At 46.0% G+C, this 27,910-nt stretch overlaps 36 non-coding genes across 36 annotated transcripts; all 36 read left to right on the forward strand.

The window, feature by feature from the left end:
* The first annotated feature begins 12 nt into the window (after positions 1–12).
* On the forward strand, positions 13–176 carry LOC143486201 (U1 spliceosomal RNA). The gene has a single exon (XR_013123197.1). It is a non-coding gene; the product is annotated as a U1 spliceosomal RNA (small nuclear RNA).
* A 623-nt stretch (positions 177–799) lies between these two features.
* LOC143486641 (U1 spliceosomal RNA) lies at positions 800–963 on the forward strand. The gene has a single exon (XR_013123575.1). It is a non-coding gene; the product is annotated as a U1 spliceosomal RNA (small nuclear RNA).
* A 622-nt stretch (positions 964–1,585) lies between these two features.
* On the forward strand, positions 1,586–1,749 carry LOC143486486 (U1 spliceosomal RNA). Its single transcript, XR_013123472.1, has one exon. It is a non-coding gene; the product is annotated as a U1 spliceosomal RNA (small nuclear RNA).
* A 623-nt stretch (positions 1,750–2,372) lies between these two features.
* Positions 2,373–2,536, forward strand: LOC143486445 (U1 spliceosomal RNA). Its single transcript, XR_013123433.1, has one exon. It is a non-coding gene; the product is annotated as a U1 spliceosomal RNA (small nuclear RNA).
* A 623-nt stretch (positions 2,537–3,159) lies between these two features.
* LOC143486202 (U1 spliceosomal RNA) lies at positions 3,160–3,323 on the forward strand. The gene has a single exon (XR_013123198.1). It is a non-coding gene; the product is annotated as a U1 spliceosomal RNA (small nuclear RNA).
* Positions 3,324–3,946: 623 nt separating this feature from the next.
* Positions 3,947–4,110, forward strand: LOC143486354 (U1 spliceosomal RNA). The gene has a single exon (XR_013123345.1). It is a non-coding gene; the product is annotated as a U1 spliceosomal RNA (small nuclear RNA).
* Positions 4,111–4,730: 620 nt separating this feature from the next.
* On the forward strand, positions 4,731–4,894 carry LOC143486471 (U1 spliceosomal RNA). Its single transcript, XR_013123458.1, has one exon. It is a non-coding gene; the product is annotated as a U1 spliceosomal RNA (small nuclear RNA).
* Positions 4,895–5,516: 622 nt separating this feature from the next.
* On the forward strand, positions 5,517–5,680 carry LOC143486203 (U1 spliceosomal RNA). The gene has a single exon (XR_013123199.1). It is a non-coding gene; the product is annotated as a U1 spliceosomal RNA (small nuclear RNA).
* A 623-nt stretch (positions 5,681–6,303) lies between these two features.
* On the forward strand, positions 6,304–6,466 carry LOC143486421 (U1 spliceosomal RNA). The gene has a single exon (XR_013123411.1). It is a non-coding gene; the product is annotated as a U1 spliceosomal RNA (small nuclear RNA).
* A 622-nt stretch (positions 6,467–7,088) lies between these two features.
* Positions 7,089–7,252, forward strand: LOC143486204 (U1 spliceosomal RNA). Its single transcript, XR_013123200.1, has one exon. It is a non-coding gene; the product is annotated as a U1 spliceosomal RNA (small nuclear RNA).
* Positions 7,253–7,874: 622 nt separating this feature from the next.
* LOC143486206 (U1 spliceosomal RNA) lies at positions 7,875–8,038 on the forward strand. Its single transcript, XR_013123201.1, has one exon. It is a non-coding gene; the product is annotated as a U1 spliceosomal RNA (small nuclear RNA).
* A 623-nt stretch (positions 8,039–8,661) lies between these two features.
* LOC143486208 (U1 spliceosomal RNA) lies at positions 8,662–8,825 on the forward strand. Its single transcript, XR_013123203.1, has one exon. It is a non-coding gene; the product is annotated as a U1 spliceosomal RNA (small nuclear RNA).
* A 623-nt stretch (positions 8,826–9,448) lies between these two features.
* On the forward strand, positions 9,449–9,612 carry LOC143486433 (U1 spliceosomal RNA). The gene has a single exon (XR_013123422.1). It is a non-coding gene; the product is annotated as a U1 spliceosomal RNA (small nuclear RNA).
* A 622-nt stretch (positions 9,613–10,234) lies between these two features.
* On the forward strand, positions 10,235–10,398 carry LOC143486446 (U1 spliceosomal RNA). Its single transcript, XR_013123434.1, has one exon. It is a non-coding gene; the product is annotated as a U1 spliceosomal RNA (small nuclear RNA).
* A 623-nt stretch (positions 10,399–11,021) lies between these two features.
* Positions 11,022–11,185, forward strand: LOC143486370 (U1 spliceosomal RNA). Its single transcript, XR_013123361.1, has one exon. It is a non-coding gene; the product is annotated as a U1 spliceosomal RNA (small nuclear RNA).
* A 623-nt stretch (positions 11,186–11,808) lies between these two features.
* LOC143486383 (U1 spliceosomal RNA) lies at positions 11,809–11,972 on the forward strand. Its single transcript, XR_013123374.1, has one exon. It is a non-coding gene; the product is annotated as a U1 spliceosomal RNA (small nuclear RNA).
* A 623-nt stretch (positions 11,973–12,595) lies between these two features.
* On the forward strand, positions 12,596–12,759 carry LOC143486448 (U1 spliceosomal RNA). Its single transcript, XR_013123436.1, has one exon. It is a non-coding gene; the product is annotated as a U1 spliceosomal RNA (small nuclear RNA).
* Positions 12,760–13,382: 623 nt separating this feature from the next.
* LOC143486209 (U1 spliceosomal RNA) lies at positions 13,383–13,546 on the forward strand. The gene has a single exon (XR_013123204.1). It is a non-coding gene; the product is annotated as a U1 spliceosomal RNA (small nuclear RNA).
* A 623-nt stretch (positions 13,547–14,169) lies between these two features.
* Positions 14,170–14,333, forward strand: LOC143486210 (U1 spliceosomal RNA). The gene has a single exon (XR_013123205.1). It is a non-coding gene; the product is annotated as a U1 spliceosomal RNA (small nuclear RNA).
* A 623-nt stretch (positions 14,334–14,956) lies between these two features.
* Positions 14,957–15,120, forward strand: LOC143486453 (U1 spliceosomal RNA). Its single transcript, XR_013123441.1, has one exon. It is a non-coding gene; the product is annotated as a U1 spliceosomal RNA (small nuclear RNA).
* A 622-nt stretch (positions 15,121–15,742) lies between these two features.
* Positions 15,743–15,906, forward strand: LOC143486211 (U1 spliceosomal RNA). The gene has a single exon (XR_013123206.1). It is a non-coding gene; the product is annotated as a U1 spliceosomal RNA (small nuclear RNA).
* Positions 15,907–16,529: 623 nt separating this feature from the next.
* LOC143486422 (U1 spliceosomal RNA) lies at positions 16,530–16,692 on the forward strand. Its single transcript, XR_013123412.1, has one exon. It is a non-coding gene; the product is annotated as a U1 spliceosomal RNA (small nuclear RNA).
* A 622-nt stretch (positions 16,693–17,314) lies between these two features.
* LOC143486311 (U1 spliceosomal RNA) lies at positions 17,315–17,478 on the forward strand. Its single transcript, XR_013123302.1, has one exon. It is a non-coding gene; the product is annotated as a U1 spliceosomal RNA (small nuclear RNA).
* Positions 17,479–18,100: 622 nt separating this feature from the next.
* Positions 18,101–18,264, forward strand: LOC143486212 (U1 spliceosomal RNA). Its single transcript, XR_013123207.1, has one exon. It is a non-coding gene; the product is annotated as a U1 spliceosomal RNA (small nuclear RNA).
* A 623-nt stretch (positions 18,265–18,887) lies between these two features.
* Positions 18,888–19,051, forward strand: LOC143486213 (U1 spliceosomal RNA). The gene has a single exon (XR_013123208.1). It is a non-coding gene; the product is annotated as a U1 spliceosomal RNA (small nuclear RNA).
* Positions 19,052–19,674: 623 nt separating this feature from the next.
* On the forward strand, positions 19,675–19,838 carry LOC143486345 (U1 spliceosomal RNA). The gene has a single exon (XR_013123336.1). It is a non-coding gene; the product is annotated as a U1 spliceosomal RNA (small nuclear RNA).
* Positions 19,839–20,460: 622 nt separating this feature from the next.
* On the forward strand, positions 20,461–20,624 carry LOC143486449 (U1 spliceosomal RNA). Its single transcript, XR_013123437.1, has one exon. It is a non-coding gene; the product is annotated as a U1 spliceosomal RNA (small nuclear RNA).
* Positions 20,625–21,247: 623 nt separating this feature from the next.
* Positions 21,248–21,411, forward strand: LOC143486371 (U1 spliceosomal RNA). The gene has a single exon (XR_013123362.1). It is a non-coding gene; the product is annotated as a U1 spliceosomal RNA (small nuclear RNA).
* A 623-nt stretch (positions 21,412–22,034) lies between these two features.
* LOC143486372 (U1 spliceosomal RNA) lies at positions 22,035–22,198 on the forward strand. Its single transcript, XR_013123363.1, has one exon. It is a non-coding gene; the product is annotated as a U1 spliceosomal RNA (small nuclear RNA).
* Positions 22,199–22,821: 623 nt separating this feature from the next.
* On the forward strand, positions 22,822–22,985 carry LOC143486456 (U1 spliceosomal RNA). The gene has a single exon (XR_013123444.1). It is a non-coding gene; the product is annotated as a U1 spliceosomal RNA (small nuclear RNA).
* A 623-nt stretch (positions 22,986–23,608) lies between these two features.
* LOC143486450 (U1 spliceosomal RNA) lies at positions 23,609–23,772 on the forward strand. Its single transcript, XR_013123438.1, has one exon. It is a non-coding gene; the product is annotated as a U1 spliceosomal RNA (small nuclear RNA).
* A 623-nt stretch (positions 23,773–24,395) lies between these two features.
* Positions 24,396–24,559, forward strand: LOC143486214 (U1 spliceosomal RNA). The gene has a single exon (XR_013123209.1). It is a non-coding gene; the product is annotated as a U1 spliceosomal RNA (small nuclear RNA).
* Positions 24,560–25,182: 623 nt separating this feature from the next.
* LOC143486215 (U1 spliceosomal RNA) lies at positions 25,183–25,346 on the forward strand. The gene has a single exon (XR_013123210.1). It is a non-coding gene; the product is annotated as a U1 spliceosomal RNA (small nuclear RNA).
* A 623-nt stretch (positions 25,347–25,969) lies between these two features.
* On the forward strand, positions 25,970–26,133 carry LOC143486454 (U1 spliceosomal RNA). The gene has a single exon (XR_013123442.1). It is a non-coding gene; the product is annotated as a U1 spliceosomal RNA (small nuclear RNA).
* A 623-nt stretch (positions 26,134–26,756) lies between these two features.
* Positions 26,757–26,920, forward strand: LOC143486216 (U1 spliceosomal RNA). Its single transcript, XR_013123211.1, has one exon. It is a non-coding gene; the product is annotated as a U1 spliceosomal RNA (small nuclear RNA).
* Positions 26,921–27,543: 623 nt separating this feature from the next.
* On the forward strand, positions 27,544–27,707 carry LOC143486217 (U1 spliceosomal RNA). The gene has a single exon (XR_013123212.1). It is a non-coding gene; the product is annotated as a U1 spliceosomal RNA (small nuclear RNA).
* Positions 27,708–27,910: the final 203 nt, after the last annotated feature.

Raw genomic sequence — 27,910 nt, forward strand, 5'->3', positions numbered from 1 at the left:
CATTTCCAAGTCATACTTACCTGGCAGGGGTGAGACCATGATCAGGAAGGTGGTTCGCCCAAGGTGAGGCTCAGCCATTGCACTCAGGCTGTGCTGACCCTTGCGAATTCCCCAAATGCGGGAATCTCGACTGCATAATTTCTGGTAGTGGGGGACTGCGTTCGCGCTCTCCCCTGATACATTCTGTGGAAAAAAAGAAGAAATAAAACAAGCAATTACAACTTGCTTCACAGTAGCTTGTCAGTGCTTGAGCTCCACCTGTTGGTATGGCATTATAGACAGTGTGGGTAGACAGGTTTAGTTGTATTTTGCCTGAAATGCAGTATATTTATGTACACGCTTAAACGTTTCATTCTTTCCTATTTCCTACATTGATCAATGCATTTAAAAGACTGGGGCTTTCCATGATGTTCTATGTGAACAAGATCTAATCCATCACAGAATCAGTCATGGCTTTATTCATTCTATTCGATCTCTAAACCTAGCTAGGAGCATAAAAAGCCTTAAAACTGTTGACAAACGGCAGAAGGAGTCTTGCCAGCGACGGCAAAATCAATACGCACTGGGTGCTTCTAGAGCGGGCTACACGTAAGGACTCTTGTCCTTTGCTGAGTTTGACGTGCAAGACCAAAATGTTTTCCAATCATTTTCCCTTTCCTGTAATCAAGTGCCCGCCCATTGCCCTGCAACCCCGCCCCCTGTCTGTCAGGCTCTGACCCGCCCTCCCCTCTGCCCATGTTTTCCTTTTCCTGTGTTCTGACAAGGGGAAAGGGTTCTTGTACAGCTGCATTTCCAAGTCATACTTACCTGGCAGGGGTGAGACCATGATCAGGAAGGTGGTTCACCCAAGGTGAGGCTCAGCCATTGCACTCAGGCTGTGCTGACCCTTGCGAATTCCCCAAATGCGGGAATCTCGACTGCATAATTTCTGGTAGTGGGGGACTGCGTTCGCGCTCTCCCCTGATACATTCTGTGGAAAAAAAGAAGAAATAAAACAAGCAATTACAATTTGCTTCACAGTAGCTTGTCAGTGCTTGAGCTCCACCTGTTGGTATGGCATTATAGACAGTGTGGGTAGACAGGTTTAGTTGTATTTTGCCTGAAATGCAGTATATTTATGTACACACTTAAACGTTTCATTCTTTCCTATTTCCTACATTGATCAATGCATTTAAAAGACTGGGGCTTTCCATGATGTTCTATGTGAACAAGATCTAATCCATCACAGAATCAGTCATGGCTTTATTCATTCTATTCGATCTCTAAACCTAGCTAGGAGCATAAAAGCCTTAAAACTGTTGACAAACGGCAGAAGGAGTCTTGCCAGCGACGGCAAAATCAATACGCACTGGGTGCTTCTAGAGCGGGCTACACGTAAGGACTCTTGTCCTTTGCTGAGTTTGACGTGCAAGACCAAAATGTTTTCCAATCATTTTCCCTTTCCTGTAATCAAGTGCCCGCCCATTGCCCTGCAACCCCGCCCCCTGTCTGTCAGGCTCTGACCCGCCCTCCCCTCTGCCCATGTTTTCCTTTTCCTGTGTTCTGACAAGGGGAAAGGGTTCTTGTACAGCTGCATTTCCAAGTCATACTTACCTGGCAGGGGTGAGACCATGATCAGGAAGGTGGTTCGTCCAAGGTGAGGCTCAGCCATTGCACTCAGGCTGTGCTGACCCTTGCGAATTCCCCAAATGCGGGAATCTCGACTGCATAATTTCTGGTAGTGGGGGACTGCGTTCGCACTCTCCCCTGATACATTTTGTGGAAAAAAAGAAGAAATAAAACAAGCAATTACAATTTGCTTCACAGTAGCTTGTCAGTGCTTGAGCTCCACCTGTTGGTATGGCATTATAGACAGTGTGGGTAGACAGGTTTAGTTGTATTTTGCCTGAAATGCAGTATATTTATGTACACACTTAAACGTTTCATTCTTTCCTATTTCCTACATTGATCAATGCATTTAAAAGACTGGGGCTTTCCATGATGTTCTATGTGAACAAGATCTAATCCATCACAGAATCAGTCATGGCTTTATTCATTCTATTCGATCTCTAAACCTAGCTAGGAGCATAAAAAGCCTTAAAACTGTTGACAAACGGCAGAAGGAGTCTTGCCAGCGACGGCAAAATCAATACGCACTGGGTGCTTCTAGAGCGGGCTACACGTAAGGACTCTTGTCCTTTGCTGAGTTTGACGTGCAAGACCAAAATGTTTTCCAATCATTTTCCCTTTCCTGTAATCAAGTGCCCGCCCATTGCCCTGCAACCCCGCCCCCTGTCTGTCAGGCTCTGACCCGCCCTCCCCTCTGCCCATGTTTTCCTTTTCCTGTGTTCTGACAAGGGGAAAGGGTTCTTGTACAGCTGCATTTCCAAGTCATACTTACCTGGCAGGGGTGAGACCATGATCAGGAAGGTGGTTCGCCCAAGGTGAGGCTCAGCCATTGCACTCAGGCTGTGCTGACCCTTGCGAATTCCCCAAATGCAGGAATCTCGACTGCATAATTTCTGGTAGTGGGGGACTGCGTTCGCGCTCTCCCCTGATACATTCTGTGGAAAAAAAGAAGAAATAAAACAAGCAATTACAATTTGCTTCACAGTAGCTTGTCATTGCTTGAGCTCCATCTGTTGGTATGGCATTATAGACAGTGTGGGTAGACAGGTTTAGTTGTATTTTGCCTGAAATGCAGTATATTTATGTACACACTTAAACGTTTCATTCTTTCCTATTTCCTACATTGATCAATGCATTTAAAAGACTGGGGCTTTCCATGATGTTCTATGTGAACAAGATCTAATCCATCACAGAATCAGTCATGGCTTTATTCATTCTATTCGATCTCTAAACCTAGCTAGGAGCATAAAAAGCCTTAAAACTGTTGACAAACGGCAGAAGGAGTCTTGCCAGCGACGGCAAAATCAATACGCACTGGGTGCTTCTAGAGCGGGCTACACGTAAGGACTCTTGTCCTTTGCTGAGTTTGACGTGCAAGACCAAAATGTTTTCCAATCATTTTCCCTTTCCTGTAATCAAGTGCCCGCCCATTGCCCTGCAACCCCGCCCCCTGTCTGTCAGGCTCTGACCCGCCCTCCCCTCTGCCCATGTTTTCCTTTTCCTGTGTTCTGACAAGGGGAAAGGGTTCTTGTACAGCTGCATTTCCAAGTCATACTTACCTGGCAGGGGTGAGACCATGATCAGGAAGGTGGTTCGCCCAAGGTGAGGCTCAGCCATTGCACTCAGGCTGTGCTGACCCTTGCGAATTCCCCAAATGCGGGAATCTCGACTGCATAATTTCTGGTAGTGGGGGACTGCGTTCGCGCTCTCCCCTGATACATTCTGTGGAAAAAAAGAAGAAATAAAACAAGCAATTACAATTTGCTTCACAGTAGCTTGTCAGTGCTTGAGCTCCACCTGTTGGTATGGCATTATAGACAGTGTGGGTAGACAGGTTTAGTTGTATTTTGCCTGAAATGCAGTATATTTATGTACACACTTAAACGTTTCATTCTTTCCTATTTCCTACATTGATCAATGCATTTAAAAGACTGGGGCTTTCCATGATGTTCTATGTGAACAAGATCTAATCCATCACAGAATCAGTCATGGCTTTATTCATTCTATTCGATCTCTAAACCTAGCTAGGAGCATAAAAAGCCTTAAAACTGTTGACAAACGGCAGAAGGAGTCTTGCCAGCGACGGCAAAATCAATACGCACTGGGTGCTTCTAGAGCGGGCTACACGTAAGGACTCTTGTCCTTTGCTGAGTTTGACATGCAAGACCAAAATGTGTTCCAATCATTTTCCCTTTCCTGTAATCAAGTGCCCGCCCATTGCCTTGCAACCCCGCCCCCTGTCTGTCAGGCTCTGACCCGCCCTCCCCTCTGCCCATGTTTTCCTTTTCCTGTGTTCTGACAAGGGGAAAGGGTTCTTGTACAGCTGCATTTCCAAGTCATACTTACCTGGCAGGGGTGAGACCATGATCAGGAAGGTGGTTCGCCCAAGGTGAGGCTCAGCCATTGCACTCAGGCTGTGCTGACCCTTGCGAATTCCCCAAATGCGGGAGTCTCGACTGCATAATTTCTGGTAGTGGGGGACTGCGTTCGCGCTCTCCCCTGATACATTTTGTGGAAAAAAAGAAGAAATAAAACAAGCAATTACAACTTGCTTCACAGTAGCTTGTCAGTGCTTGAGCTCCACCTGTTGGTATGGCATTATAGACAGTGGGGGTAGACAGCTTTAGTTGTATTTTGCCTGAAATGCAGTATATTTATGTACACACTTAAACGTTTCATTCTTTCCTATTTCCTACATTGATCAATGCATTTAAAAGACTGGGGCTTTCCATGATGTTCTATGTGAACAAGATCTAATCCATCACAGAATCAGTCATGGCTTTATTCATTCTATTCGATCTCTAAACCTAGCTAGGAGCATAAAAAGCCTTAAAACTGTTGACAAACGGCAGGAGTCTTGCCAGCGACGGCAAAATCAATACGCACTGGGTGCTTCTAGAGCGGGCTACACGTAAGGACTCTTGTCCTTTGCTGAGTTTGACGTGCAAGACCAAAATGTTTTCCAATCATTTTCCCTTTCCTGTAATCAAGTGCCCGCCCATTGCCCTGCAACCCCGCCCCCTGTCTGTCAGGCTCTGACCCGCCCTCCCCTCTGCCCATGTTTTCCTTTTCCTGTGTTCTGACAAGGGGAAAGGGTTCTTGTACAGCTGCATTTCCAAGTCATACTTACCTGGCAGGGGTGAGACCATGATCAGGAAGGTCGTTCGCCCAAGGTGAGGCTCAGCCATTGCACTCAGGCTGTGCTGACCCTTGCGAATTCCCCAAATGCGGGAATCTCGACTGCATAATTTCTGGTAGTGGGGGACTGCGTTCGCGCTCTCCCCTGATACATTTTGTGGAAAAAAAGAAGAAATAAAACAAGCAATTACAATTTGCTTCACAGTAGCTTGTCAGTGCTTGAGCTCCACCTGTTGGTATGGCATTATAGACAGTGTGGGTAGACAGCTTTAGTTGTATTTTGCCTGAAATGCAGTATATTTATGTACACACTTAAACGTTTCATTCTTTCCTATTTCCTACATTGATCAATGCATTTAAAAGACTGGGGCTTTCCATGATGTTCTATGTGAACAAGATCTAATCCATCACAGAATCAGTCATGGCTTTATTCATTCTATTCGATCTCTAAACCTAGCTAGGAGCATAAAAGCCTTAAAACTGTTGACAAACGGCAGAAGGAGTCTTGCCAGCGACGGCAAAATCAATACGCACTGGGTGCTTCTAGAGCGGGCTACACGTAAGGACTCTTGTCCTTTGCTGAGTTTGACGTGCAAGACCAAAATGTTTTCCAATCATTTTCCCTTTCCTGTAATCAAGTGCCCGCCCATTGCCCTGCAACCCCGCCCCCTGTCTGTCAGGCTCTGACCCGCCCTCCCCTCTGCCCATGTTTTCCTTTTCCTGTGTTCTGACAAGGGGAAAGGGTTCTTGTACAGCTGCATTTCCAAGTCATACTTACCTGGCAGGGGTGAGACCATGATCAGGAAGGTGGTTCGCCCAAGGTGAGGCTCAGCCATTGCACTCAGGCTGTGCTGACCCTTGCGAATTCCCCAAATGCGGGAATCTCGACTGCATAATTTCTGGTAGTGGGGGACTGCGTTCGCGCTCTCCCCTGATACATTTTGTGGAAAAAAAGAAGAAATAAAACAAGCAATTACAATTTGCTTCACAGTAGCTTGTCAGTGCTTGAGCTCCACCTGTTGGTATGGCATTATAGACAGTGGGGGTAGACAAGTTTAGTTGTATTTTGCCTGAAATGCAGTATATTTATGTACACACTTAAACGTTTCATTCTTTCCTATTTCCTACATTGATCAATGCATTTAAAAGACTGGGGCTTTCCATGATGTTCTATGTGAACAAGATCTAATCCATCACAGAATCAGTCATGGCTTTATTCATTCTATTCGATCTCTAAACCTAGCTAGGAGCATAAAAAGCCTTAAAACTGTTGACAAACGGCAGAAGGAGTCTTGCCAGCGACGGCAAAATCAATACGCACTGGGTGCTTCTAGAGCGGGCTACACGTAAGGACTCTTGTCCTTTGCTGAGTTTGACGTGCAAGACCAAAATGTTTTCCAATCATTTTCCCTTTCCTGTAATCAAGTGCCCGCCCATTGCCCTGCAACCCCGCCCCCTGTCTGTCAGGCTCTGACCCGCCCTCCCCTCTGCCCATGTTTTCCTTTTCCTGTGTTCTGACAAGGGGAAAGGGTTCTTGTACAGCTGCATTTCCAAGTCATACTTACCTGGCAGGGGTGAGACCATGATCAGGAAGGTGGTTCGCCCAAGGTGAGGCTCAGCCATTGCACTCAGGCTGTGCTGACCCTTGCGAATTCCCCAAATGGGGGAATCTCGACTGCATAATTTCTGGTAGTGGGGACTGCGTTCGCGCTCTCCCCTGATACATTTTGTGGAAAAAAAGAAGAAATAAAACAAGCAATTACAACTTGCTTCACAGTAGCTTGTCAGTGCTTGAGCTCCACCTGTTGGTATGGCATTATAGACAGTGGGGGTAGACAGCTTTAGTTGTATTTTGCCTGAAATGCAGTATATTTATGTACACACTTAAACGTTTCATTCTTTCCTATTTCCTACATTGATCAATGCATTTAAAAGACTGGGGCTTTCCATGATGTTCTATGTGAACAAGATCTAATCCATCACAGAATCAGTCATGGCTTTATTCATTCTATTCGATCTCTAAACCTAGCTAGGAGCATAAAAGCCTTAAAACTGTTGACAAACGGCAGAAGGAGTCTTGCCAGCGACGGCAAAATCAATACGCACTGGGTGCTTCTAGAGTGGGCTACACGTAAGGACTCTTGTCCTTTGCTGAGTTTGACGTGCAAGACCAAAATGTTTTCCAATCATTTTCCCTTTCCTGTAATCAAGTGCCCGCCCATTGCCCTGCAACCCCGCCCCCTGTCTGTCAGGCTCTGACCCGCCCTCCCCTCTGCCCATGTTTTCCTTTTCCTGTGTTCTGACAAGGGGAAAGGGTTCTTGTACAGCTGCATTTCCAAGTCATACTTACCTGGCAGGGGTGAGACCATGATCAGGAAGGTGGTTCGCCCAAGGTGAGGCTCAGCCATTGCACTCAGGCTGTGCTGACCCTTGCGAATTCCCCAAATGCGGGAATCTCGACTGCATAATTTCTGGTAGTGGGGGACTGCGTTCGCGCTCTCCCCTGATACATTCTGTGGAAAAAAAGAAGAAATAAAACAAGCAATTACAATTTGCTTCACAGTAGCTTGTCAGTGCTTGAGCTCCACCTGTTGGTATGGCATTATAGACAGTGTGGGTAGACAGGTTTAGTTGTATTTTGCCTGAAATGCAGTATATTTATGTACACACTTAAACGTTTCATTCTTTCCTATTTCCTACATTGATCAATGCATTTAAAAGACTGGGGCTTTCCATGATGTTCTATGTGAACAAGATCTAATCCATCACAGAATCAGTCATGGCTTTATTCATTCTATTCGATCTCTAAACCTAGCTAGGAGCATAAAAGCCTTAAAACTGTTGACAAACGGCAGAAGGAGTCTTGCCAGCGACGGCAAAATCAATACGCACTGGGTGCTTCTAGAGCGGGCTACACGTAAGGACTCTTGTCCTTTGCTGAGTTTGACGTGCAAGACCAAAATGTTTTCCAATCATTTTCCCTTTCCTGTAATCAAGTGCCCGCCCATTGCCCTGCAACCCCGCCCCCTGTCTGTCAGGCTCTGACCCGCCCTCCCCTCTGCCCATGTTTTCCTTTTCCTGTGTTCTGACAAGGGGAAAGGGTTCTTGTACAGCTGCATTTCCAAGTCATACTTACCTGGCAGGGGTGAGACCATGATCAGGAAGGTGGTTCGCCCAAGGTGAGGCTCAGCCATTGCACTCAGGCTGTGCTGACCCTTGCGAATTCCCCAAATGCGGGAATCTCGACTGCATAATTTCTGGTAGTGGGGGACTGCGTTCGCGCTCTCCCCTGATACATTTTGTGGAAAAAAAGAAGAAATAAAACAAGCAATTACATTTTGCTTCACAGTAGCTTGTCAGTGCTTGAGCTCCACCTGTTGGTATGGCATTATAGACAGTGTGGGTAGACAGGTTTAGTTGTATTTTGCCTGAAATGCAGTATATTTATGTACACACTTAAACGTTTCATTCTTTCCTATTTCCTACATTGATCAATGCATTTAAAAGACTGGGGCTTTCCATGATGTTCTATGTGAACAAGATCTAATCCATCACAGAATCAGTCATGGCTTTATTCATTCTATTCGATCTCTAAACCTAGCTAGGAGCATAAAAAGCCTTAAAACTGTTGACAAACGGCAGAAGGAGTCTTGCCAGCGACGGCAAAATCAATACGCACTGGGTGCTTCTAGAGCGGGCTACACGTAAGGACTCTTGTCCTTTGCTGAGTTTGACGTGCAAGACCAAAATGTTTTCCAATCATTTTCCCTTTCCTGTAATCAAGTGCCCGCCCATTGCCCTGCAACCCCGCCCCCTGTCTGTCAGGCTCTGACCCGCCCTCCCCTCTGCCCATGTTTTCCTTTTCCTGTGTTCTGACAAGGGGAAAGGGTTCTTGTACAGCTGCATTTCCAAGTCATACTTACCTGGCAGGGGTGAGACCATGATCAGGAAGGTGGTTCGCCCAAGGTGAGGCTCAGCCATTGCACTCAGGCTGTGCTGACCCTTGCGAATTCCCCAAATGCGGGAATCTCGACTGCATAATTTCTGGTAGTGGGGGACTGCGTTCGCGCTCTCCCCTGATACATTCTGTGGAAAAAAAGAAGAAATAAAACAAGCAATTACAATTTGCTTCACAGTAGCTTGTCAGTGCTTGAGCTCCACCTGTTGGTATGGCATTATAGACAGTGTGGGTAGACAGGTTTAGTTGTATTTTGCCTGAAATGCAGTATATTTATGTACACGCTTAAACGTTTCATTCTTTCCTATTTCCTACATTGATCAATGCATTTAAAAGACTGGGGCTTTCCATGATGTTCTATGTGAACAAGATCTAATCCATCACAGAATCAGTCATGGCTTTATTCATTCTATTCGATCTCTAAACCTAGCTAGGAGCATAAAAAGCCTTAAAACTGTTGACAAACGGCAGAAGGAGTCTTGCCAGCGACGGCAAAATCAATACGCACTGGGTGCTTCTAGAGCGGGCTACACGTAAGGACTCTTGTCCTTTGCTGAGTTTGACGTGCAAGACCAAAATGTTTTCCAATCATTTTCCCTTTCCTGTAATCAAGTGCCCGCCCATTGCCCTGCAACCCCGCCCCCTGTCTGTCAGGCTCTGACCCGCCCTCCCCTCTGCCCATGTTTTCCTTTTCCTGTGTTCTGACAAGGGGAAAGGGTTCTTGTACAGCTGCATTTCCAAGTCATACTTACCTGGCAGGGGTGAGACCATGATCAGGAAGGTGGTTCACCCAAGGTGAGGCTCAGCCATTGCACTCAGGCTGTGCTGACCCTTGCGAATTCCCCAAATGCAGGAATCTCGACTGCATAATTTCTGGTAGTGGGGGACTGCGTTCGCGCTCTCCCCTGATACATTCTGTGGAAAAAAAGAAGAAATAAAACAAGCAATTACAATTTGCTTCACAGTAGCTTGTCAGTGCTTGAGCTCCACCTGTTGGTATGGCATTATAGACAGTGTGGGTAGACAGGTTTAGTTGTATTTTGCCTGAAATGCAGTATATTTATGTACACACTTAAACGTTTCATTCTTTCCTATTTCCTACATTGATCAATGCATTTAAAAGACTGGGGCTTTCCATGATGTTCTATGTGAACAAGATCTAATCCATCACAGAATCAGTCATGGCTTTATTCATTCTATTCGATCTCTAAACCTAGCTAGGAGCATAAAAGCCTTAAAACTGTTGACAAACGGCAGAAGGAGTCTTGCCAGCGACGGCAAAATCAATACGCACTGGGTGCTTCTAGAGCGGGCTACACGTAAGGACTCTTGTCCTTTGCTGAGTTTGACGTGCAAGACCAAAATGTTTTCCAATCATTTTCCCTTTCCTGTAATCAAGTGCCCGCCCATTGCCCTGCAACCCCGCCCCCTGTCTGTCAGGCTCTGACCCGCCCTCCCCTCTGCCCATGTTTTCCTTTTCCTGTGTTCTGACAAGGGGAAAGGGTTCTTGTACAGCTGCATTTCCAAGTCATACTTACCTGGCAGGGGTGAGACCATGATCAGGAAGGTGGTTCGCCCAAGGTGAGGCTCAGCCATTGCACTCAGGCTGTGCTGACCCTTGCGAATTCCCCAAATGCAGGAATCTCGACTGCATAATTTCTGGTAGTGGGGGACTGCGTTCGCGCTCTCCCCTGATACATTCTGTGGAAAAAAAGAAGAAATAAAACAAGCAATTACAATTTGCTTCACAGTAGCTTGTCAGTGCTTGAGCTCCACCTGTTGGTATGGCATTATAGACAGTGTGGGTAGACAGGTTTAGTTGTATTTTGCCTGAAATGCAGTATATTTATGTACACACTTAAACGTTTCATTCTTTCCTATTTCCTACATTGATCAATGCATTTAAAAGACTGGGGCTTTCCATGATGTTCTATGTGAACAAGATCTAATCCATCACAGAATCAGTCATGGCTTTATTCATTCTATTCGATCTCTAAACCTAGCTAGGAGCATAAAAAGCCTTAAAACTGTTGACAAACGGCAGAAGGAGTCTTGCCAGCGACGGCAAAATCAATACGCACTGGGTGCTTCTAGAGCGGGCTACACGTAAGGACTCTTGTCCTTTGCTGAGTTTGACATGCAAGACCAAAATGTGTTCCAATCATTTTCCCTTTCCTGTAATCAAGTGCCCGCCCATTGCCCTGCAACCCCGCCCCCTGTCTGTCAGGCTCTGACCCGCCCTCCCCTCTGCCCATGTTTTCCTTTTCCTGTGTTCTGACAAGGGGAAAGGGTTCTTGTACAGCTGCATTTCCAAGTCATACTTACCTGGCAGGGGTGAGACCATGATCAGGAAGGTGGTTCACCCAAGGTGAGGCTCAGCCATTGCACTCAGGCTGTGCTGACCCTTGCGAATTCCCCAAATGCGGGAATCTTGACTGCATAATTTCTGGTAGTGGGGGACTGCGTTCGCGCTCTCCCCTGATACATTTTGTGGAAAAAAAGAAGAAATAAAACAAGCAATTACATTTTGCTTCACAGTAGCTTGTCAGTGCTTGAGCTCCACCTGTTGGTATGGCATTATAGACAGTGTGGGTAGACAGGTTTAGTTGTATTTTGCCTGAAATGCAGTATATTTATGTACACACTTAAACGTTTCATTCTTTCCTATTTCCTACATTGATCAATGCATTTAAAAGACTGGGGCTTTCCATGATGTTCTATGTGAACAAGATCTAATCCATCACAGAATCAGTCATGGCTTTATTCATTCTATTCGATCTCTAAACCTAGCTAGGAGCATAAAAAGCCTTAAAACTGTTGACAAACGGCAGAAGGAGTCTTGCCAGCGACGGCAAAATCAATACGCACTGGGTGCTTCTAGAGCGGGCTACACGTAAGGACTCTTGTCCTTTGCTGAGTTTGACATGCAAGACCAAAATGTGTTCCAATCATTTTCCCTTTCCTGTAATCAAGTGCCCGCCCATTGCCCTGCAACCCCGCCCCCTGTCTGTCAGGCTCTGACCCGCCCTCCCCTCTGCCCATGTTTTCCTTTTCCTGTGTTCTGACAAGGGGAAAGGGTTCTTGTACAGCTGCATTTCCAAGTCATACTTACCTGGCAGGGGTGAGACCATGATCAGGAAGGTGGTTCGTCCAAGGTGAGGCTCAGCCATTGCACTCAGGCTGTGCTGACCCTTGCGAATTCCCCAAATGCGGGAATCTCGACTGCATAATTTCTGGTAGTGGGGGACTGCGTTCGCGCTCTCCCCTGATACATTTTGTGGAAAAAAAGAAGAAATAAAACAAGCAATTACAATTTGCTTCACAGTAGCTTGTCAGTGCTTGAGCTCCACCTGTTGGTATGGCATTATAGACAGTGTGGGTAGACAGGTTTAGTTGTATTTTGCCTGAAATGCAGTATATTTATGTACACACTTAAACGTTTCATTCTTTCCTATTTCCTACATTGATCAATGCATTTAAAAGACTGGGGCTTTCCATGATGTTCTATGTGAACAAGATCTAATCCATCACAGAATCAGTCATGGCTTTATTCATTCTATTCGATCTCTAAACCTAGCTAGGAGCATAAAAAGCCTTAAAACTGTTGACAAACGGCAGAAGGAGTCTTGCCAGCGACGGCAAAATCAATACGCACTGGGTGCTTCTAGAGCGGGCTACACGTAAGGACTCTTGTCCTTTGCTGAGTTTGACGTGCAAGACCAAAATGTTTTCCAATCATTTTCCCTTTCCTGTAATCAAGTGCCCGCCCATTGCCCTGCAACCCCGCCCCCTGTCTGTCAGGCTCTGACCCGCCCTCCCCTCTGCCCATGTTTTCCTTTTCCTGTGTTCTGACAAGGGGAAAGGGTTCTTGTACAGCTGCATTTCCAAGTCATACTTACCTGGCAGGGGTGAGACCATGATCAGGAAGGTGGTTCGCCCAAGGTGAGGCTCAGCCATTGCACTCAGGCTGTGCTGACCCTTGCGAATTCCCCAAATGCAGGAATCTCGACTGCATAATTTCTGGTAGTGGGGGACTGCGTTCGCGCTCTCCCCTGATACATTCTGTGGAAAAAAAGAAGAAATAAAACAAGCAATTACAATTTGCTTCACAGTAGCTTGTCATTGCTTGAGCTCCACCTGTTGGTATGGCATTATAGACAGTGTGGGTAGACAGGTTTAGTTGTATTTTGCCTGAAATGCAGTATATTTATGTACACACTTAAACGTTTCATTCTTTCCTATTTCCTACATTGATCAATGCATTTAAAAGACTGGGGCTTTCCATGATGTTCTATGTGAACAAGATCTAATCCATCACAGAATCAGTCATGGCTTTATTCATTCTATTCGATCTCTAAACCTAGCTAGGAGCATAAAAAGCCTTAAAACTGTTGACAAACGGCAGAAGGAGTCTTGCCAGCGACGGCAAAATCAATACGCACTGGGTGCTTCTAGAGCGGGCTACACGTAAGGACTCTTGTCCTTTGCTGAGTTTGACGTGCAAGACCAAAATGTTTTCCAATCATTTTCCCTTTCCTGTAATCAAGTGCCCGCCCATTGCCCTGCAACCCCGCCCCCTGTCTGTCAGGCTCTGACCCGCCCTCCCCTCTGCCCATGTTTTCCTTTTCCTGTGTTCTGACAAGGGGAAAGGGTTCTTGTACAGCTGCATTTCCAAGTCATACTTACCTGGCAGGGGTGAGACCATGATCAGGAAGGTGGTTCGCCCAAGGTGAGGCTCAGCCATTGCACTCAGGCTGTGCTGACCCTTGCGAATTCCCCAAATGCGGGAATCTCGACTGCATAATTTCTGGTAGTGGGGGACTGCGTTCGCGCTCTCCCCTGATACATTCTGTGGAAAAAAAGAAGAAATAAAACAAGCAATTACAATTTGCTTCACAGTAGCTTGTCAGTGCTTGAGCTCCACCTGTTGGTATGGCATTATAGACAGTGTGGGTAGACAGGTTTAGTTGTATTTTGCCTGAAATGCAGTATATTTATGTACACACTTAAACGTTTCATTCTTTCCTATTTCCTACATTGATCAATGCATTTAAAAGACTGGGGCTTTCCATGATGTTCTATGTGAACAAGATCTAATCCATCACAGAATCAGTCATGGCTTTATTCATTCTATTCGATCTCTAAACCTAGCTAGGAGCATAAAAAGCCTTAAAACTGTTGACAAACGGCAGAAGGAGTCTTGCCAGCGACGGCAAAATCAATACGCACTGGGTGCTTCTAGAGCGGGCTACACGTAAGGACTCTTGTCCTTTGCTGAGTTTGACATGCAAGACCAAAATGTGTTCCAATCATTTTCCCTTTCCTGTAATCAAGTGCCCGCCCATTGCCTTGCAACCCCGCCCCCTGTCTGTCAGGCTCTGACCCGCCCTCCCCTCTGCCCATGTTTTCCTTTTCCTGTGTTCTGACAAGGGGAAAGGGTTCTTGTACAGCTGCATTTCCAAGTCATACTTACCTGGCAGGGGTGAGACCATGATCAGGAAGGTGGTTCGCCCAAGGTGAGGCTCAGCCATTGCACTCAGGCTGTGCTGACCCTTGCGAATTCCCCAAATGCGGGAATCTCGACTGCATAATTTCTGGTAGTGGGGGACTGCGTTCGCGCTCTCCCCTGATACATTTTGTGGAATAAAAGAAGAAATAAAACAAGCAATTACAATTTGTTTCACAGTAGCTTGTCAGTGCTTGAGCTCCACCTGTTGGTATGGCATTATAGACAGTGTGGGTAGACAGGTTTAGTTGTATTTTGCCTGAAATGCAGTATATTTATGTACACACTTAAACGTTTCATTCTTTCCTATTTCCTACATTGATCAATGCATTTAAAAGACTGGGGCTTTCCATGATGTTCTATGTGAACAAGATCTAATCCATCACAGAATCAGTCATGGCTTTATTCATTCTATTCGATCTCTAAACCTAGCTAGGAGCATAAAAAGCCTTAAAACTGTTGACAAACGGCAGAAGGAGTCTTGCCAGCGACGGCAAAATCAATACGCACTGGGTGCTTCTAGAGCGGGCTACACGTAAGGACTCTTGTCCTTTGCTGAGTTTGACGTGCAAGACCAAAATGTTTTCCAATCATTTTCCCTTTCCTGTAATCAAGTGCCCGCCCATTGCCCTGCAACCCCGCCCCCTGTCTGTCAGGCCCTGACCCGCCCTCCCCTCTGCCCATGTTTTCCTTTTCCTGTGTTCTGACAAGGGGAAAGGGTTCTTGTACAGCTGCATTTCCAAGTCATACTTACCTGGCAGGGGTGAGACCATGATCAGGAAGGTGGTTCGCCCAAGGTGAGGCTCAGCCATTGCACTCAGGCTGTGCTGACCCTTGCGAATTCCCCAAATGCGGGAATCTCGACTGCATAATTTCTGGTAGTGGGGGACTGCGTTCATGCTCTCCCCTGATACATTTTGTGGAAAAAAAGAAGAAATAAAACAAGCAATTACAACTTGCTTCACAGTAGCTTGTCAGTGCTTGAGCTCCACCTGTTGGTATGGCATTATAGACAGTGTGGGTAGACAGGTTTAGTTGTATTTTGCCTGAAATGCAGTATATTTATGTACACACTTAAACGTTTCATTCTTTCCTATTTCCTACATTGATCAATGCATTTAAAAGACTGGGGCTTTCCATGATGTTCTATGTGAACAAGATCTAATCCATCACAGAATCAGTCATGGCTTTATTCATTCTATTCGATCTCTAAACCTAGCTAGGAGCATAAAAGCCTTAAAACTGTTGACAAACGGCAGAAGGAGTCTTGCCAGCGACGGCAAAATCAATACGCACTGGGTGCTTCTAGAGCGGGCTACACGTAAGGACTCTTGTCCTTTGCTGAGTTTGACGTGCAAGACCAAAATGTTTTCCAATCATTTTCCCTTTCCTGTAATCAAGTGCCCGCCCATTGCCCTGCAACCCCGCCCCCTGTCTGTCAGGCTCTGACCCGCCCTCCCCTCTGCCCATGTTTTCCTTTTCCTGTGTTCTGACAAGGGGAAAGGGTTCTTGTACAGCTGCATTTCCAAGTCATACTTACCTGGCAGGGGTGAGACCATGATCAGGAAGGTGGTTCGCCCAAGGTGAGGCTCAGCCATTGCACTCAGGCTGTGCTGACCCTTGCGAATTCCCCAAATGCGGGAATCTCGACTGCATAATTTCTGGTAGTGGGGGACTGCGTTCGCGCTCTCCCCTGATACATTTTGTGGAAAAAAAGAAGAAATAAAACAAGCAATTACAATTTGCTTCACAGTAGCTTGTCAGTGCTTGAGCTCCACCTGTTGGTATGGCATTATAGACAGTGGGGGTAGACAAGTTTAGTTGTATTTTGCCTGAAATGCAGTATATTTATGTACACACTTAAACGTTTCATTCTTTCCTATTTCCTACATTGATCAATGCATTTAAAAGACTGGGGCTTTCCATGATGTTCTATGTGAACAAGATCTAATCCATCACAGAATCAGTCATGGCTTTATTCATTCTATTCGATCTCTAAACCTAGCTAGGAGCATAAAAAGCCTTAAAACTGTTGACAAACGGCAGAAGGAGTCTTGCCAGCGACGGCAAAATCAATACGCACTGGGTGCTTCTAGAGCGGGCTACACGTAAGGACTCTTGTCCTTTGCTGAGTTTGACGTGCAAGACCAAAATGTTTTCCAATCATTTTCCCTTTCCTGTAATCAAGTGCCCGCCCATTGCCCTGCAACCCCGCCCCCTGTCTGTCAGGCTCTGACCCGCCCTCCCCTCTGCCCATGTTTTCCTTTTCCTGTGTTCTGACAAGGGGAAAGGGTTCTTGTACAGCTGCATTTCCAAGTCATACTTACCTGGCAGGGGTGAGACCATGATCAGGAAGGTGGTTCGCCCAAGGTGAGGCTCAGCCATTGCACTCAGGCTGTGCTGACCCTTGCGAATTCCCCAAATGGGGGAATCTCGACTGCATAATTTCTGGTAGTGGGGACTGCGTTCGCGCTCTCCCCTGATACATTTTGTGGAAAAAAAGAAGAAATAAAACAAGCAATTACAACTTGCTTCACAGTAGCTTGTCAGTGCTTGAGCTCCACCTGTTGGTATGGCATTATAGACAGTGGGGGTAGACAGCTTTAGTTGTATTTTGCCTGAAATGCAGTATATTTATGTACACACTTAAACGTTTCATTCTTTCCTATTTCCTACATTGATCAATGCATTTAAAAGACTGGGGCTTTCCATGATGTTCTATGTGAACAAGATCTAATCCATCACAGAATCAGTCATGGCTTTATTCATTCTATTCGATCTCTAAACCTAGCTAGGAGCATAAAAGCCTTAAAACTGTTGACAAACGGCAGAAGGAGTCTTGCCAGCGACGGCAAAATCAATACGCACTGGGTGCTTCTAGAGTGGGCTACACGTAAGGACTCTTGTCCTTTGCTGAGTTTGACGTGCAAGACCAAAATGTTTTCCAATCATTTTCCCTTTCCTGTAATCAAGTGCCCGCCCATTGCCCTGCAACCCCGCCCCCTGTCTGTCAGGCTCTGACCCGCCCTCCCCTCTGCCCATGTTTTCCTTTTCCTGTGTTCTGACAAGGGGAAAGGGTTCTTGTACAGCTGCATTTCCAAGTCATACTTACCTGGCAGGGGTGAGACCATGATCAGGAAGGTGGTTCGCCCAAGGTGAGGCTCAGCCATTGCACTCAGGCTGTGCTGACCCTTGCGAATTCCCCAAATGGGGGAATCTCGACTGCATAATTTCTGGTAGTGGGGGACTGCGTTCGCGCTCTCCCCTGATACATTCTGTGGAAAAAAAGAAGAAATAAAACAAGCAATTACAATTTGCTTCACAGTAGCTTGTCAGTGCTTGAGCTCCACCTGTTGGTATGGCATTATAGACAGTGTGGGTAGACAGGTTTAGTTGTATTTTGCCTGAAATGCAGTATATTTATGTACACACTTAAACGTTTCATTCTTTCCTATTTCCTACATTGATCAATGCATTTAAAAGACTGGGGCTTTCCATGATGTTCTATGTGAACAAGATCTAATCCATCACAGAATCAGTCATGGCTTTATTCATTCTATTCGATCTCTAAACCTAGCTAGGAGCATAAAAGCCTTAAAACTGTTGACAAACGGCAGAAGGAGTCTTGCCAGCGACGGCAAAATCAATACGCACTGGGTGCTTCTAGAGCGGGCTACACGTAAGGACTCTTGTCCTTTGCTGAGTTTGACGTGCAAGACCAAAATGTTTTCCAATCATTTTCCCTTTCCTGTAATCAAGTGCCCGCCCATTGCCCTGCAACCCCGCCCCCTGTCTGTCAGGCTCTGACCCGCCCTCCCCTCTGCCCATGTTTTCCTTTTCCTGTGTTCTGACAAGGGGAAAGGGTTCTTGTACAGCTGCATTTCCAAGTCATACTTACCTGGCAGGGGTGAGACCATGATCAGGAAGGTGGTTCGCCCAAGGTGAGGCTCAGCCATTGCACTCAGGCTGTGCTGACCCTTGCGAATTCCCCAAATGCGGGAATCTCGACTGCATAATTTCTGGTAGTGGGGGACTGCGTTCGCGCTCTCCCCTGATACATTTTGTGGAAAAAAAGAAGAAATAAAACAAGCAATTACATTTTGCTTCACAGTAGCTTGTCAGTGCTTGAGCTCCACCTGTTGGTATGGCATTATAGACAGTGTGGGTAGACAGGTTTAGTTGTATTTTGCCTGAAATGCAGTATATTTATGTACACACTTAAACGTTTCATTCTTTCCTATTTCCTACATTGATCAATGCATTTAAAAGACTGGGGCTTTCCATGATGTTCTATGTGAACAAGATCTAATCCATCACAGAATCAGTCATGGCTTTATTCATTCTATTCGATCTCTAAACCTAGCTAGGAGCATAAAAAGCCTTAAAACTGTTGACAAACGGCAGAAGGAGTCTTGCCAGCGACGGCAAAATCAATACGCACTGGGTGCTTCTAGAGCGGGCTACACGTAAGGACTCTTGTCCTTTGCTGAGTTTGACGTGCAAGACCAAAATGTTTTCCAATCATTTTCCCTTTCCTGTAATCAAGTGCCCGCCCATTGCCCTGCAACCCCGCCCCCTGTCTGTCAGGCTCTGACCCGCCCTCCCCTCTGCCCATGTTTTCCTTTTCCTGTGTTCTGACAAGGGGAAAGGGTTCTTGTACAGCTGCATTTCCAAGTCATACTTACCTGGCAGGGGTGAGACCATGATCAGGAAGGTGGTTCGCCCAAGGTGAGGCTCAGCCATTGCACTCAGGCTGTGCTGACCCTTGCGAATTCCCCAAATGCGGGAATCTCGACTGCATAATTTCTGGTAGTGGGGGACTGCGTTCGCGCTCTCCCCTGATACATTCTGTGGAAAAAAAGAAGAAATAAAACAAGCAATTACAATTTGCTTCACAGTAGCTTGTCAGTGCTTGAGCTCCACCTGTTGGTATGGCATTATAGACAGTGTGGGTAGACAGGTTTAGTTGTATTTTGCCTGAAATGCAGTATATTTATGTACACGCTTAAACGTTTCATTCTTTCCTATTTCCTACATTGATCAATGCATTTAAAAGACTGGGGCTTTCCATGATGTTCTATGTGAACAAGATCTAATCCATCACAGAATCAGTCATGGCTTTATTCATTCTATTCGATCTCTAAACCTAGCTAGGAGCATAAAAAGCCTTAAAACTGTTGACAAACGGCAGAAGGAGTCTTGCCAGCGACGGCAAAATCAATACGCACTGGGTGCTTCTAGAGCGGGCTACACGTAAGGACTCTTGTCCTTTGCTGAGTTTGACGTGCAAGACCAAAATGTTTTCCAATCATTTTCCCTTTCCTGTAATCAAGTGCCCGCCCATTGCCCTGCAACCCCGCCCCCTGTCTGTCAGGCTCTGACCCGCCCTCCCCTCTGCCCATGTTTTCCTTTTCCTGTGTTCTGACAAGGGGAAAGGGTTCTTGTACAGCTGCATTTCCAAGTCATACTTACCTGGCAGGGGTGAGACCATGATCAGGAAGGTGGTTCACCCAAGGTGAGGCTCAGCCATTGCACTCAGGCTGTGCTGACCCTTGCGAATTCCCCAAATGCGGGAATCTCGACTGCATAATTTCTGGTAGTGGGGGACGGCGTTCGCGCTCTCCCCTGATACATTCTGTGGAAAAAAAGAAGAAATAAAACAAGCAATTACAATTTGCTTCACAGTAGCTTGTCAGTGCTTGAGCTCCACCTGTTGGTATGGCATTATAGACAGTGTGGGTAGACAGGTTTAGTTGTATTTTGCCTGAAATGCAGTATATTTATGTACACACTTAAACGTTTCATTCTTTCCTATTTCCTACATTGATCAATGCATTTAAAAGACTGGGGCTTTCCATGATGTTCTATGTGAACAAGATCTAATCCATCACAGAATCAGTCATGGCTTTATTCATTCTATTCGATCTCTAAACCTAGCTAGGAGCATAAAAGCCTTAAAACTGTTGACAAACGGCAGAAGGAGTCTTGCCAGCGACGGCAAAATCAATACGCACTGGGTGCTTCTAGAGCGGGCTACACGTAAGGACTCTTGTCCTTTGCTGAGTTTGACGTGCAAGACCAAAATGTTTTCCAATCATTTTCCCTTTCCTGTAATCAAGTGCCCGCCCATTGCCCTGCAACCCCGCCCCCTGTCTGTCAGGCTCTGACCCGCCCTCCCCTCTGCCCATGTTTTCCTTTTCCTGTGTTCTGACAAGGGGAAAGGGTTCTTGTACAGCTGCATTTCCAAGTCATACTTACCTGGCAGGGGTGAGACCATGATCAGGAAGGTGGTTCGCCCAAGGTGAGGCTCAGCCATTGCACTCAGGCTGTGCTGACCCTTGCGAATTCCCCAAATGCAGGAATCTCGACTGCATAATTTCTGGTAGTGGGGGACTGCGTTCGCGCTCTCCCCTGATACATTCTGTGGAAAAAAAGAAGAAATAAAACAAGCAATTACAATTTGCTTCACAGTAGCTTGTCATTGCTTGAGCTCCACCTGTTGGTATGGCATTATAGACAGTGTGGGTAGACAGGTTTAGTTGTATTTTGCCTGAAATGCAGTATATTTATGTACACACTTAAACGTTTCATTCTTTCCTATTTCCTACATTGATCAATGCATTTAAAAGACTGGGGCTTTCCATGATGTTCTATGTGAACAAGATCTAATCCATCACAGAATCAGTCATGGCTTTATTCATTCTATTCGATCTCTAAACCTAGCTAGGAGCATAAAAAGCCTTAAAACTGTTGACAAACGGCAGAAGGAGTCTTGCCAGCGACGGCAAAATCAATACGCACTGGGTGCTTCTAGAGCGGGCTACACGTAAGGACTCTTGTCCTTTGCTGAGTTTGACATGCAAGACCAAAATGTGTTCCAATCATTTTCCCTTTCCTGTAATCAAGTGCCCGCCCATTGCCCTGCAACCCCGCCCCCTGTCTGTCAGGCTCTGACCCGCCCTCCCCTCTGCCCATGTTTTCCTTTTCCTGTGTTCTGACAAGGGGAAAGGGTTCTTGTACAGCTGCATTTCCAAGTCATACTTACCTGGCAGGGGTGAGACCATGATCAGGAAGGTGGTTCACCCAAGGTGAGGCTCAGCCATTGCACTCAGGCTGTGCTGACCCTTGCGAATTCCCCAAATGCGGGAATCTTGACTGCATAATTTCTGGTAGTGGGGGACTGCGTTCGCGCTCTCCCCTGATACATTTTGTGGAAAAAAAGAAGAAATAAAACAAGCAATTACATTTTGCTTCACAGTAGCTTGTCAGTGCTTGAGCTCCACCTGTTGGTATGGCATTATAGACAGTGTGGGTAGACAGGTTTAGTTGTATTTTGCCTGAAATGCAGTATATTTATGTACACACTTAAACGTTTCATTCTTTCCTATTTCCTACATTGATCAATGCATTTAAAAGACTGGGGCTTTCCATGATGTTCTATGTGAACAAGATCTAATCCATCACAGAATCAGTCATGGCTTTATTCATTCTATTCGATCTCTAAACCTAGCTAGGAGCATAAAAAGCCTTAAAACTGTTGACAAACGGCAGAAGGAGTCTTGCCAGCGACGGCAAAATCAATACGCACTGGGTGCTTCTAGAGCGGGCTACACGTAAGGACTCTTGTCCTTTGCTGAGTTTGACATGCAAGACCAAAATGTGTTCCAATCATTTTCCCTTTCCTGTAATCAAGTGCCCGCCCATTGCCCTGCAACCCCGCCCCCTGTCTGTCAGGCTCTGACCCGCCCTCCCCTCTGCCCATGTTTTCCTTTTCCTGTGTTCTGACAAGGGGAAAGGGTTCTTGTACAGCTGCATTTCCAAGTCATACTTACCTGGCAGGGGTGAGACCATGATCAGGAAGGTGGTTCACCCAAGGTGAGGCTCAGCCATTGCACTCAGGCTGTGCTGACCCTTGCGAATTCCCCAAATGCGGGAATCTTGACTGCATAATTTCTGGTAGTGGGGGACTGCGTTCGCGCTCTCCCCTGATACATTTTGTGGAAAAAAAGAAGAAATAAAACAAGCAATTACATTTTGCTTCACAGTAGCTTGTCAGTGCTTGAGCTCCACCTGTTGGTATGGCATTATAGACAGTGTGGGTAGACAGGTTTAGTTGTATTTTGCCTGAAATGCAGTATATTTATGTACACACTTAAACGTTTCATTCTTTCCTATTTCCTACATTGATCAATGCATTTAAAAGACTGGGGCTTTCCATGATGTTCTATGTGAACAAGATCTAATCCATCACAGAATCAGTCATGGCTTTATTCATTCTATTCGATCTCTAAACCTAGCTAGGAGCATAAAAAGCCTTAAAACTGTTGACAAACGGCAGAAGGAGTCTTGCCAGCGACGGCAAAATCAATACGCACTGGGTGCTTCTAGAGCGGGCTACACGTAAGGACTCTTGTCCTTTGCTGAGTTTGACGTGCAAGACCAAAATGTTTTCCAATCATTTTCCCTTTCCTGTAATCAAGTGCCCGCCCATTGCCCTGCAACCCCGCCCCCTGTCTGTCAGGCTCTGACCCGCCCTCCCCTCTGCCCATGTTTTCCTTTTCCTGTGTTCTGACAAGGGGAAAGGGTTCTTGTACAGCTGCATTTCCAAGTCATACTTACCTGGCAGGGGTGAGACCATGATCAGGAAGGTGGTTCGTCCAAGGTGAGGCTCAGCCGTTGCACTCAGGCTGTGCTGACCCTTGCGAATTCCCCAAATGCGGGAATCTCGACTGCATAATTTCTGGTAGTGGGGGACTGCGTTCGCGCTCTCCCCTGATACATTTTGTGGAAAAAAAGAAGAAATAAAACAAGCAATTACAATTTGCTTCACAGTAGCTTGTCAGTGCTTGAGCTCCACCTGTTGGTATGGCATTATAGACAGTGTGGGTAGACAGGTTTAGTTGTATTTTGCCTGAAATGCAGTATATTTATGTACACACTTAAACGTTTCATTCTTTCCTATTTCCTACATTGATCAATGCATTTAAAAGACTGGGGCTTTCCATGATGTTCTATGTGAACAAGATCTAATCCATCACAGAATCAGTCATGGCTTTATTCATTCTATTCGATCTCTAAACCTAGCTAGGAGCATAAAAAGCCTTAAAACTGTTGACAAACGGCAGAAGGAGTCTTGCCAGCGACGGCAAAATCAATACGCACTGGGTGCTTCTAGAGCGGGCTACACGTAAGGACTCTTGTCCTTTGCTGAGTTTGACGTGCAAGACCAAAATGTTTTCCAATCATTTTCCCTTTCCTGTAATCAAGTGCCCGCCCATTGCCCTGCAACCCCGCCCCCTGTCTGTCAGGCTCTGACCCGCCCTCCCCTCTGCCCATGTTTTCCTTTTCCTGTGTTCTGACAAGGGGAAAGGGTTCTTGTACAGCTGCATTTCCAAGTCATACTTACCTGGCAGGGGTGAGACCATGATCAGGAAGGTGGTTCGCCCAAGGTGAGGCTCAGCCATTGCACTCAGGCTGTGCTGACCCTTGCGAATTCCCCAAATGCAGGAATCTCGACTGCATAATTTCTGGTAGTGGGGGACTGCGTTCGCGCTCTCCCCTGATACATTCTGTGGAAAAAAAGAAGAAATAAAACAAGCAATTACAATTTGCTTCACAGTAGCTTGTCATTGCTTGAGCTCCACCTGTTGGTATGGCATTATAGACAGTGTGGGTAGACAGGTTTAGTTGTATTTTGCCTGAAATGCAGTATATTTATGTACACACTTAAACGTTTCATTCTTTCCTATTTCCTACATTGATCAATGCATTTAAAAGACTGGGGCTTTCCATGATGTTCTATGTGAACAAGATCTAATCCATCACAGAATCAGTCATGGCTTTATTCATTCTATTCGATCTCTAAACCTAGCTAGGAGCATAAAAAGCCTTAAAACTGTTGACAAACGGCAGAAGGAGTCTTGCCAGCGACGGCAAAATCAATACGCACTGGGTGCTTCTAGAGCGGGCTACACGTAAGGACTCTTGTCCTTTGCTGAGTTTGACGTGCAAGACCAAAATGTTTTCCAATCATTTTCCCTTTCCTGTAATCAAGTGCCCGCCCATTGCCCTGCAACCCCGCCCCCTGTCTGTCAGGCTCTGACCCGCCCTCCCCTCTGCCCATGTTTTCCTTTTCCTGTGTTCTGACAAGGGGAAAGGGTTCTTGTACAGCTGCATTTCCAAGTCATACTTACCTGGCAGGGGTGAGACCATGATCAGGAAGGTGGTTCGCCCAAGGTGAGGCTCAGCCATTGCACTCAGGCTGTGCTGACCCTTGCGAATTCCCCAAATGCGGGAATCTCGACTGCATAATTTCTGGTAGTGGGGGACTGCGTTCGCGCTCTCCCCTGATACATTCTGTGGAAAAAAAGAAGAAATAAAACAAGCAATTACAATTTGCTTCACAGTAGCTTGTCAGTGCTTGAGCTCCACCTGTTGGTATGGCATTATAGACAGTGTGGGTAGACAGGTTTAGTTGTATTTTGCCTGAAATGCAGTATATTTATGTACACACTTAAACGTTTCATTCTTTCCTATTTCCTACATTGATCAATGCATTTAAAAGACTGGGGCTTTCCATGATGTTCTATGTGAACAAGATCTAATCCATCACAGAATCAGTCATGGCTTTATTCATTCTATTCGATCTCTAAACCTAGCTAGGAGCATAAAAAGCCTTAAAACTGTTGACAAACGGCAGAAGGAGTCTTGCCAGCGACGGCAAAATCAATACGCACTGGGTGCTTCTAGAGCGGGCTACACGTAAGGACTCTTGTCCTTTGCTGAGTTTGACATGCAAGACCAAAATGTGTTCCAATCATTTTCCCTTTCCTGTAATCAAGTGCCCGCCCATTGCCTTGCAACCCCGCCCCCTGTCTGTCAGGCTCTGACCCGCCCTCCCCTCTGCCCATGTTTTCCTTTTCCTGTGTTCTGACAAGGGGAAAGGGTTCTTGTACAGCTGCATTTCCAAGTCATACTTACCTGGCAGGGGTGAGACCATGATCAGGAAGGTGGTTCGCCCAAGGTGAGGCTCAGCCATTGCACTCAGGCTGTGCTGACCCTTGCGAATTCCCCAAATGCGGGAATCTCGACTGCATAATTTCTGGTAGTGGGGGACTGCGTTCGCGCTCTCCCCTGATACATTTTGTGGAATAAAAGAAGAAATAAAACAAGCAATTACAATTTGTTTCACAGTAGCTTGTCAGTGCTTGAGCTCCACCTGTTGGTATGGCATTATAGACAGTGTGGGTAGACAGGTTTAGTTGTATTTTGCCTGAAATGCAGTATATTTATGTACACACTTAAACGTTTCATTCTTTCCTATTTCCTACATTGATCAATGCATTTAAAAGACTGGGGCTTTCCATGATGTTCTATGTGAACAAGATCTAATCCATCACAGAATCAGTCATGGCTTTATTCATTCTATTCGATCTCTAAACCTAGCTAGGAGCATAAAAAGCCTTAAAACTGTTGACAAACGGCAGAAGGAGTCTTGCCAGCGACGGCAAAATCAATACGCACTGGGTGCTTCTAGAGCGGGCTACACGTAAGGACTCTTGTCCTTTGCTGAGTTTGACGTGCAAGACCAAAATGTTTTCCAATCATTTTCCCTTTCCTGTAATCAAGTGCCCGCCCATTGCCCTGCAACCCCGCCCCCTGTCTGTCAGGCCCTGACCCGCCCTCCCCTCTGCCCATGTTTTCCTTTTCCTGTGTTCTGACAAGGGGAAAGGGTTCTTGTACAGCTGCATTTCCAAGTCATACTTACCTGGCAGGGGTGAGACCATGATCAGGAAGGTGGTTCGCCCAAGGTGAGGCTCAGCCATTGCACTCAGGCTGTGCTGACCCTTGCGAATTCCCCAAATGCGGGAATCTCGACTGCATAATTTCTGGTAGTGGGGGACTGCGTTCATGCTCTCCCCTGATACATTTTGTGGAAAAAAAGAAGAAATAAAACAAGCAATTACAACTTGCTTCACAGTAGCTTGTCAGTGCTTGAGCTCCACCTGTTGGTATGGCATTATAGACAGTGTGGGTAGACAGGTTTAGTTGTATTTTGCCTGAAATGCAGTATATTTATGTACACACTTAAACGTTTCATTCTTTCCTATTTCCTACATTGATCAATGCATTTAAAAGACTGGGGCTTTCCATGATGTTCTATGTGAACAAGATCTAATCCATCACAGAATCAGTCATGGCTTTATTCATTCTATTCGATCTCTAAACCTAGCTAGGAGCATAAAAAGCCTTAAAACTGTTGACAAACGGCAGAAGGAGTCTTGCCAGCGACGGCAAAATCAATACGCACTGGGTGCTTCTAGAGCGGGCTACACGTAAGGACTCTTGTCCTTTGCTGAGTTTGACGTGCAAGACCAAAATGTTTTCCAATCATTTTCCCTTTCCTGTAATCAAGTGCCCGCCCATTGCCCTGCAACCCCGCCCCCTGTCTGTCAGGCTCTGACCCGCCCTCCCCTCTGCCCATGTTTTCCTTTTCCTGTGTTCTGACAAGGGGAAAGGGTTCTTGTACAGCTGCATTTCCAAGTCATACTTACCTGGCAGGGGTGAGACCATGATCAGGAAGGTGGTTCGCCCAAGGTGAGGCTCAGCCATTGCACTCAGGCTGTGCTGACCCTTGCGAATTCCCCAAATGCGGGAATCTCGACTGCATAATTTCTGGTAGTGGGGGACTGCGTTCGCGCTCTCCCCTGATACATTTTGTGGAAAAAAAGAAGAAATAAAACAAGCAATTACAATTTGCTTCACAGTAGCTTGTCAGTGCTTGAGCTCCACCTGTTGGTATGGCATTATAGACAGTGGGGGTAGACAGGTTTAGTTGTATTTTGCCTGAAATGCAGTATATTTATGTACACACTTAAACGTTTCATTCTTTCCTATTTCCTACATTGATCAATGCATTTAAAAGACTGGGGCTTTCCATGATGTTCTATGTGAACAAGATCTAATCCATCACAGAATCAGTCATGGCTTTATTCATTCTATTCGATCTCTAAACCTAGCTAGGAGCATAAAAAGCCTTAAAACTGTTGACAAACGGCAGAAGGAGTCTTGCCAGCGACGGCAAAATCAATACGCACTGGGTGCTTCTAGAGCGGGCTACACGTAAGGACTCTTGTCCTTTGCTGAGTTTGACGTGCAAGACCAAAATGTTTTCCAATCATTTTCCCTTTCCTGTAATCAAGTGCCCGCCCATTGCCCTGCAACCCCGCCCCCTGTCTGTCAGGCTCTGACCCGCCCTCCCCTCTGCCCATGTTTTCCTTTTCCTGTGTTCTGACAAGGGGAAAGGGTTCTTGTACAGCTGCATTTCCAAGTCATACTTACCTGGCAGGGGTGAGACCATGATCAGGAAGGTGGTTCGCCCAAGGTGAGGCTCAGCCATTGCACTCAGGCTGTGCTGACCCTTGCGAATTCCCCAAATGCGGGAATCTCGACTGCATAATTTCTGGTAGTGGGGGACTGCGTTCGCGCTCTCCCCTGATACATTTTGTGGAAAAAAAGAAGAAATAAAACAAGCAATTACAATTTGCTTCACAGTAGCTTGTCAGTGCTTGAGCTCCACCTGTTGGTATGGCATTATAGACAGTGGGGGTAGACAGGTTTAGTTGTATTTTGCCTGAAATGCAGTATATTTATGTACACACTTAAACGTTTCATTCTTTCCTATTTCCTACATTGATCAA

This window comes from Brachyhypopomus gauderio, unplaced genomic scaffold (genome assembly GCF_052324685.1).
Source record: "Brachyhypopomus gauderio isolate BG-103 unplaced genomic scaffold, BGAUD_0.2 sc44, whole genome shotgun sequence".
Classification (NCBI taxonomy): Eukaryota; Metazoa; Chordata; class Actinopteri; order Gymnotiformes; family Hypopomidae; genus Brachyhypopomus; species Brachyhypopomus gauderio.